Consider the following 8,633-nt stretch of genomic DNA (forward strand, 5'->3'; position numbering starts at 1 on the left):
GTGACTTAAAACTGCGATTGTAGCTTAGAGTTTAAGTTCAGGCCGGGCACACTTGGTATGGTTGGAAAGGTCCCTTAGTGAGGAATTGAAAGATGAAAACCGCAAAATGTTCGGATACTTCCTTCTCGACTCGAGTATAGCCCCCCCCCCGGGGGACACTTTCTTCCTGAGATATTCTTGAATATATGGACCCTCTTTGGGCGCAACCGCTAGCTCTTTTTTTTGACGCACCGCCTGTCACGGCACCGGGTAAGGTGATGACTTAATGTCGCGATTAAAACTTAGGGTTTAAGTTTCGGCCTGGCAAACTTGGTATGGTTGGAAAGGTCCCTTAGTAAGGAATTGAAGGATGAAAACAGCAAAATGTTTGAATACTTCCTTTCCGATATATTCTTGAGTATACGGACCCTGTTTAGGGTCAACCGCTAGCTCCTTGTTTTGAAACACCGCCTGTCATGGCACCGGGTAGGGTGATGACTTAAGACTGTGATTGTAGCTTAGAGTTTAAATGCCGGCCTGGCACACTTGGTATGGCTGGAAAGGTCCCTTAGTGAGGAATTGAAAGATGAAAACCGCAAAATGTTCGGATACTTCCTTCTCGACTCGAGATATTCTTGAGTATAAGGACCCTGTTTGGGCGCGACCGCTAGCTTCTTTTTTTGAAACACCGCCTGTCTTGGCACCGGGTAGGGTGGTGACTTAAAACTGCGATTGTAGCTTAGAGTTTAAGTTCAGGCCGGGCACACTTGGTATGGTTGGAAAGGTCACTTAGTGAGGAATTGAAAGATGAAAACCGCAAAATGTTCGGATACTTCCTTCTCGACTCGAGATATTCTTGAGTATAAGGACCCTCTTTAGGCGCAACCGCTAGCTCCTTTTCATCACCCTACTCGGTGCCATGACAGGCGGTGTTTCAAAACAAATCTTGATATCATTAGAAAGGTCTTAGTGCCTAATTGAAAGATGAAAACCGGTTTTTTATCGGATGTTTTGTTGCCGAGATATTCTCGAGTATAGCCCCCCCCCGGGGGACACTTTCTTCCTGAGATATTCTTGAATATATGGACCCTCTTTGGGCGCAACCGCTAGCTCTTTTTTTTGACGCACCGCCTGTCACGGCACCGGGTAAGGTGATGACTTAATGTCGCGATTAAAACTTAGGGTTTAAGTTTCGGCCTGGCAAACTTGGTATGGTTGGAAAGGTCCCTTAGTAAGGAATTGAAGGATGAAAACAGCAAAATGTTTGAATACTTCCTTTCCGATATATTCTTGAGTATACGGACCCTGTTTAGGGTCAACCGCTAGCTCCTTGTTTTGAAACACCGCCTGTCATGGCACCGGGTAGGGTGATGACTTAAGACTGTGATTGTAGCTTAGAGTTTAAATGCCGGCCTGGCACACTTGGTATGGCTGGAAAGGTCCCTTAGTGAGGAATTGAAAGATGAAAACCGCAAAATGTTCGGATACTTCCTTCTCGACTCGAGATATTCTTGAGTATAAGGACCCTGTTTGGGCGCGACCGCTAGCTTCTTTTTTTGAAACACCGCCTGTCTTGGCACCGGGTAGGGTGGTGACTTAAAACTGCGATTGTAGCTTAGAGTTTAAGTTCAGGCCGGGCACACTTGGTATGGTTGGAAAGGTCACTTAGTGAGGAATTGAAAGATGAAAACCGCAAAATGTTCGGATACTTCCTTCTCGACTCGAGATATTCTTGAGTATAAGGACCCTCTTTAGGCGCAACCGCTAGCTCCTTTTCATCACCCTACTCGGTGCCATGACAGGCGGTGTTTCAAAACAAATCTTGATATCATTAGAAAGGTCTTAGTGCCTAATTGAAAGATGAAAACCGGTTTTTTATCGGATGTTTTGTTGCCGAGATATTCTCGAGTATAGCCCCCCCCCGGGGGACACTTTCTTCCTGAGATATTCTTGAATATATGGACCCTCTTTGGGCGCAACCGCTAGCTCTTTTTTTTGACGCACCGCCTGTCACGGCACCGGGTAAGGTGATGACTTAATGTCGCGATTAAAACTTAGGGTTTAAGTTTCGGCCTGGCAAACTTGGTATGGTTGGAAAGGTCCCTTAGTAAGGAATTGAAGGATGAAAACAGCAAAATGTTTGAATACTTCCTTTCCGATATATTCTTGAGTATACGGACCCTGTTTAGGGTCAACCGCTAGCTCCTTTAGGCGCAACCGCTAGCTCCTTTTCATCACCCTACTCGGTGCCATGACAGGCGGTGTTTCAAAACAAATCTTGATATCATTAGAAAGGTCTTAGTGCCTAATTGAAAGATGAAAACCGGTTTTTTATCGGATGTTTTGTTGCCGAGATATTCTCGAGTATAGCCCCCCCCCCCCCATTAACTAACCGCTAACTAGCACCTACGCGCGTTCATACGCTGAGAGCCAGGGGTAGGGGCGTCGATACCTTTATTCTGTTATTCAAGCTAAGTTCCGGCCCGGCAAACTTGATATCATTAGAAAGGTCTCTTAGTGCCTAATTGAAAGATGCAAACCGCTTTTTAATCGGATGTTTTGTTATCGATATATTCCTGATCGTTTGCACTCTTGTCCTAACCGCTATCCTTAACCGAGAGCCGTGACTGACAGAAAGAACACTGGTGTCTCGGACACAGGAAGTGCCGGGGCATGACGTATACTCTGCCCAGGGACCAGACCGCTCCAAACATGTCCACTTGGGCGAACAAATGCTTCTGTACATGGAAGAACGTGTACAACAAACATAAGTCTACCAATTCTGAAAAAAAAACTTTCTTATCTAAAGCATTATTGACCATATACGAGACCGCTGCAGTCGTATACGTGTATCAAATGTTTCACAGAATAGCAAGCCGCATGTTACCATATAGCTACTAGTCTTTATGTCTGAAGATATATTTCTGACGTTCTTGTAGGAAAGATAATGTCAAGGTCATATCATAATACTACACATGCACTGTACAGTGTACAGATGGATGTTAATTCATCTTGCTTTCAGAGTTATGACTTATAAACCACTTGTGTGAAAGTTAGGACATTAAACAGACACTGTTAAGGCTTGCTGTATTGATGGTACCATCGACTTTTTCACCGATTTGGAAAAAAGACGCACTTGTGAATAATAGTAATGAGTTAAATTTTACAGGATTTGAGTTTATACAAACTCAAGGAAAGGACACCTCTTTGTATCTCCTTGCAAGTTGTTACATTTGTACTATTGATCAGCATAGTGCTTGAGCGGGCGACAAGATATTATGATGAGCATAGTGCTTCAATGTTATTATTCTATTGCTCTGCTCTCTGTATTTAAGCCCTGATGTATTTCAATGTCTACCCGATGTGGAAAATCCACTTGATAATCTGTACTCTTGCTAGGTCTTCAGCTGTACCATCGCTGGTTAGAAATATAAATAGCCGGGGCCGAACCTCTGCTCGGAGAGTACCAAAATAGCAACCAAACGCAAAAAAAAAAACACTCACGCGAAAATGATAGCAATGACTTCGCATATTTGTGCAGTAATCACTAAAAGCGAGAATCATTGAGTACTTGTATAGGACGATATAATTATCCGGAAAAATAGAAAACAAGGTTTAATACTCCCTTTCAAAATCTTTACGCGTTCATTCTGCTCACGTGACATGTGGCGAGAAATACTTCACGTGACAAAACAACTTCCGTAAGTGATAAAACAACTTCCGTCTCGTAAATTCAGAGACTCAGACTGTCAGACATGTCGACAGCACGCGCGCAAGGTGTGAACTAATGCATGCGCTTCATATGGAAATATCCCAAAGAATCGCGGCACCTTTTTTTTAACCAATCAGGTTTGATTTGGGATACTAATGCTAGTCAAAACGCGCTATCTAATTGGATGACAGAGGAAAAGACCTTAAACGGTGACCAATGGCAGACGTCTTTAATATTCAACATGGCTAAGCTACTGAGCGTTCCTCTTCGCTGATTGGCTGCACTTTGATAATCAAATTATCAGACTTCACGTGCAAGAAGACACATTGTCAATCACTGGTGCTTGTCAAGGATTTGGGATGCGTTGTTCGTTTTTCGCAATGTTTTTCGTCTTATGGGGATTAATTCCGCGGGATATTCTACAGAAGATTGCGGGACTGGCCGCTACACTGGGAGCTACACAAATATTTGAGGTGGGTGGCTTCCTCGTAACAATTTGTTAAATACCAATTGTAGCGCACCTGCACTTGAGGAGCTATGCCAAACGCCCTCCCCCCCCCCCACAAACATAACGAACAAAAGCAAAAAGCGATCACCGCGTCTTAAGCCAAAAGACCCTCGTCCTAATCCGTGTCCTGAGTCTTCCACCAAATGAAGTTGGACACGTACATGCATGGAAGAAGAAGAAGAAATGGCCAATTAACATTGATCATAACACATGCGTTCCATGCGTTAGCTACCTTACGTTAGGCCATGTTGATTTGATTATATGGATGACATCCACGAGAGCATCAATTTTCGGTCGTTTCCAAAAATGAATTTAAAAAGTTGTCAACCAAACATCGTAAATTGCTCAAAGCAGCTTCGAAATAAGCAAATAGATTCTGTAGAATGTATAACTATCATGCAATTAAAAAAATATTTTTCAGAATGTAGAACGATATGAATGTCAGTAGATTGGATTAAAACTTGATATTTAAATGAGTAGATCAAATTACTTTTTGATTAATCTTTTGCCAAACACCTGCTTTTTTGCCTACCACTGCGTTACCGTGACATCGTCTCCTCTCTTGTCCAGTTTAGATTATCACACAGTGAGCTGGGTACGAGAGATCCAAGATGGTGGACAGACAAATTGCAAAACCCACCGACAAGTCGCGTAGCATCAAGTTGCTCTACGTGTAGCCTATGTACTTGGATACCACTTCCAGTCGACGAATGCAGCGCCTGTTGTGGATTTTGGTTTCTTTTTTCACATTTGGACACGAAGTACCGTCACCAGGATTTTCGTTATTTCAAGTGGGAATTTGAAGAAGAATCTTCATGTGACCGCCTCAGGTGCTACACAAATGTGAAGGTGGGTTACAATTTGTTAAATATCAATATGAATAAAATCATCTTGACGTTGACGTTGATAATAAGTCCTTTCACAGAGATCAGGACGCGGCGACAGGAATTCTAGGTTAATATGCCAAAGGTAACGCCTCGAAAAAGAAGTCAAAACCCGTCTGGGCGTTGTTATGCAAATCGAACAATGGTCGACACATACCAGGATTGTTTTTTCTATCGGCCTTTTATAATTACCTTTGACATATTACCTAGAATTTCTGTCGACGCACATGAGTCCCGATCTCTGTGAGAGGGCACATGATTAACACATGATTTACATAGACTAGTATATTACGTTACCCTATCTAAATGTTATCTGTGCAAAATGCATTTAACGTTGCATCAGACATTCATGGTACTGGTTTATCAGATTACCTTATAAAGGTTACATCTGTCATGTTACACCACATTTTCATGTTCGCCCCAATATTTCCGTCAGATCTTAAGGAGGGTGGAACAATTTTCGCGGCCCTACTAGAATATTTGTTCCGCCCATGAAAACTGCCCCCCCCCCGCACACACAATCTTTCAACTGGAATGATATACGTCATAACAACAACTTTCCTTAACTCAGACATCTCTACATGAGTTTTTACATTGCGATTCAAGATATTTCAGAAGTGATTGTGAAACGTTTCTGCGAATTTCAGGAGGGCGAACCAATTTTCAAGTCCTTCTGAAATACTTCGCCCGCCCTTTAAAAGTGTCTCGCCTTACAATCCTCCAGTGGAGGAATCTAAGTTATGACAATCAGTTTTATTAACTTGGACATACTTTTGACATTGCGATTGTAGATGTTTCAAAGTGGTTGCATGACGATACTCCGATGTTTCAGAATTGAATATAGAACGATGTTGTAATCTAAGTCATCAGCAGTATGTGTATGTGTATGTCTCGCGTTTATCTGTGTGTGCAGACAAGTCTGTCTCAGTCTTGTCTGAAAAAGTCAGAACAATCCGAAGGCTTCAGATAGGTCTTAGAGCAATTCTGATACACAGAAAACAATATAGGAAGGCGAAGCATGTTTCTTTTTGTTAAAAAGGAGTAAAGTTTGATATATATAGCAACCAAAGACGCCTTATTACGCAATAAACTTAATCATTTCCATCTTCATCTACTAGTTAGTACCATGGAATTTCAATGCAAGCAGTTGAACTCTGTTATTATCGCTAATGCTCAAGAGCAACATAGCAAGAAACTTCAGGTGAACGTTGTACTCGTACTCGTGGGCCTTCGTAGTTAATAGGCCACGCCTAGCTCCTGGGTCTGCGCTCCAAATATGGTAAAAGGGCAGAATTTCGGAATTGGTACGGAATTGTAATCCCCAAACCTAATCAAAAGATTGTACTTTGTTGCCGAGATATTCTCGATTATAGGGTCCCCTTAGATAACCGCTAGGTAACCGTTAAGTAACCGTTAAGTAACCCTTACGCGCGTATATACGTCGGAGTTTCCGCAATCTTAAACGATCTTCCGGCGGGTTAACTTTGATATCGTTGGAAAAGTCCATTGGTAGGGAATTGTAATCCACAAACCGCATTAAAAGATTGTACTTTGTTGCCGAGATATTCTCGATTATAGGGTCCCCTCAGATAACGGCTACGTAACCGCTAAGTAACACTTGCGCGCGTATATCAAATCAAATCAAATCAAACTTTATTTAATCAACTCAGCAGTCAATCAGACTGACTTGTGTCGATTGTACAAGGAAATCATGACATATCAATAATAACATATTAATTATTCTAACACATTGGCAATTAAAGTCAGGATATTCTCGATTATAGGGTCCCCTTAGATAAAAGCTACGTAACCGCTAAGTAACCCTTACGCGCGTATATCAAATCAAATCAAACTTTATTTAATCAACTTAGCAGTCAATCAGACTGAATTGTGTCGATTGTACAAGGAAATCATTACATATCAATAATAACATATTAATTATTCTAACACATTGGCAATTAAAGTCAGGAGATAGGTAGAATATTTTTTCAAAAACATTTCGTGTATCGATTAATTTAAATCTCTTAACGACGTACATACCAATTACAAAACAACTGAGTACAGGTACACATACAGCAAGCGGACGATATTGCACATAGGAACAGACAATATTGCAAATAGTGACATGGGACTCAGACCAAGTCTAGTAAGTCTCTCGCTACCCTCGCCACAAACGAGTTCCTATGTCTCTCAGTACGGCTGACTGGCACTTTATACGGCTTTCTGCGCCTCAGTTCATATCGAGGTCGGAGTCGGAGTTTCCGCGATCTTAAACGATCTTCCGGTGGGTTAAGTTTAGTATCGTTGGAAAGGTCCCTTGGTAGGGAATTAAAATCCACAAACAACATAAAAAGAATAAACTTGTTGCCGAGATATTCTCGATTATAGGGTCCCCTTAGGTAACCGCAACGTAACCGCTAATTAGCGTTAGCGGTTACCCCACAGGTAAGCCTTTATTTGTAGAAAGCTAACAAAGTAATTTTTGGTACTCAAATAACTTTCTACCTTCTGCCAACGGGTTTAACTATGATATTCAAGTGTTGAAAGTAACGCACACTTTTTTTGTAATTCCGGAATTCCAATCGTAAGGATTCGCCTTTTTGCGGTTACCGAAGGGTTCGCTTAGCGGTTAGCGGTTACCCCCAGGTGAGCCTTCATTCGTTTGTAGAAAAGTCCCAAAGTAATTTTGGGTCCTCAAATCATTTTCTACCGTTTGCCCGCGTGTCTTACTATGATATTCAAGTGTTAAAGGTAACGCACACTTTGTCTAAAATTTTGGAAGTCCAATCGTAAGGGATCGCTTTTTTCCGGTTACCGAAGGGTTCGCTTAGCGGTTACCCCCAGGTGATCCTTCATTCGTTTGTAGAAAAGTCACAAAGTAATTTTGGGTCCTCAAATCATTTTCTACCGTTTGCCCGCGTGTCTTACTATGATATTCAAGTGTTGAAAGTAACGCACATTTTTTCTGAAATTTTGGAAGTCCAATCGTAAGGGGTCGCTTTTTTGCGGTTAACGAAGGGTTCGCTTAGCGGTTAGGGGTTACCCCAGGTGAGCCTTCATTCGTTTGTAGAAAAGTCCCAAAGTAATTTTGGGTCCTCAAATCATTTTCTACCGTTTGCCCTCGTGTCTTACTATGATATTCAAGTGTTGAAAGTAACGCACACTTTGTCCGAAATTTTGGAAGTCCAATCGTAAGGGATCGCTTTTTTGCGGTTACCGAAGGGTTGGCTTAGCGGTTAGCGGTTACCCCCAGGTGAGCCTTCATTCGTTTGTAGAAAAGTCCCAAAGTAAATTTGGGTCCTGAAATTATTTTCTACCGATTGCCCGCGTGTCTTACTATGATATTCAGGTGTTGAAAGTAAAGCACATTTTTTCTGAAATTTTGGAAGTCCAATCGTCAGGGGTCGCTTTTTTGCGGTTACCGAAGGGTTCGCTTAGCGGTTAGCGGTACCCCCAGTGACATTCATTCGTTTGTAGAGAAATTAAAACTCAATCGTAGCAGCAGCAGCTGCCTGCGTCTGCAGGACCTGTTTCATCTCTCTTTCTTTTT

General features: G+C 42.0%; 1 protein-coding gene across 4 annotated transcripts in view; it reads left to right on the plus strand.

The window, feature by feature from the left end:
• The window catches only part of LOC118419211 (poly [ADP-ribose] polymerase tankyrase-2-like), a 135,259-nt gene that overhangs the window by 5,971 nt on the left and 120,655 nt on the right, over nt 1–8,633 (plus strand). For 2 of the 4 annotated variants that reach the window (XM_035825557.1, XM_035825561.1), the window contains exons 1-2: nt 4,007–4,164; nt 4,775–5,048. The exons of 1 other annotated variant lie outside the window; for it this stretch is intronic. The gene's annotated coding sequence lies outside the window, so the exon portion shown is untranslated. Of the gene's footprint in view, nt 1–4,006; nt 4,165–4,774; nt 5,049–8,633 lie in introns of those variants that run through there. One more of the 4 variants, XM_035825558.1, reaches the window with a different exon arrangement.

Source organism: Branchiostoma floridae, chromosome 7, assembly GCF_000003815.2.
Source record: "Branchiostoma floridae strain S238N-H82 chromosome 7, Bfl_VNyyK, whole genome shotgun sequence".
In the NCBI taxonomy this organism is placed as follows: domain Eukaryota; kingdom Metazoa; phylum Chordata; class Leptocardii; order Amphioxiformes; family Branchiostomatidae; genus Branchiostoma; species Branchiostoma floridae.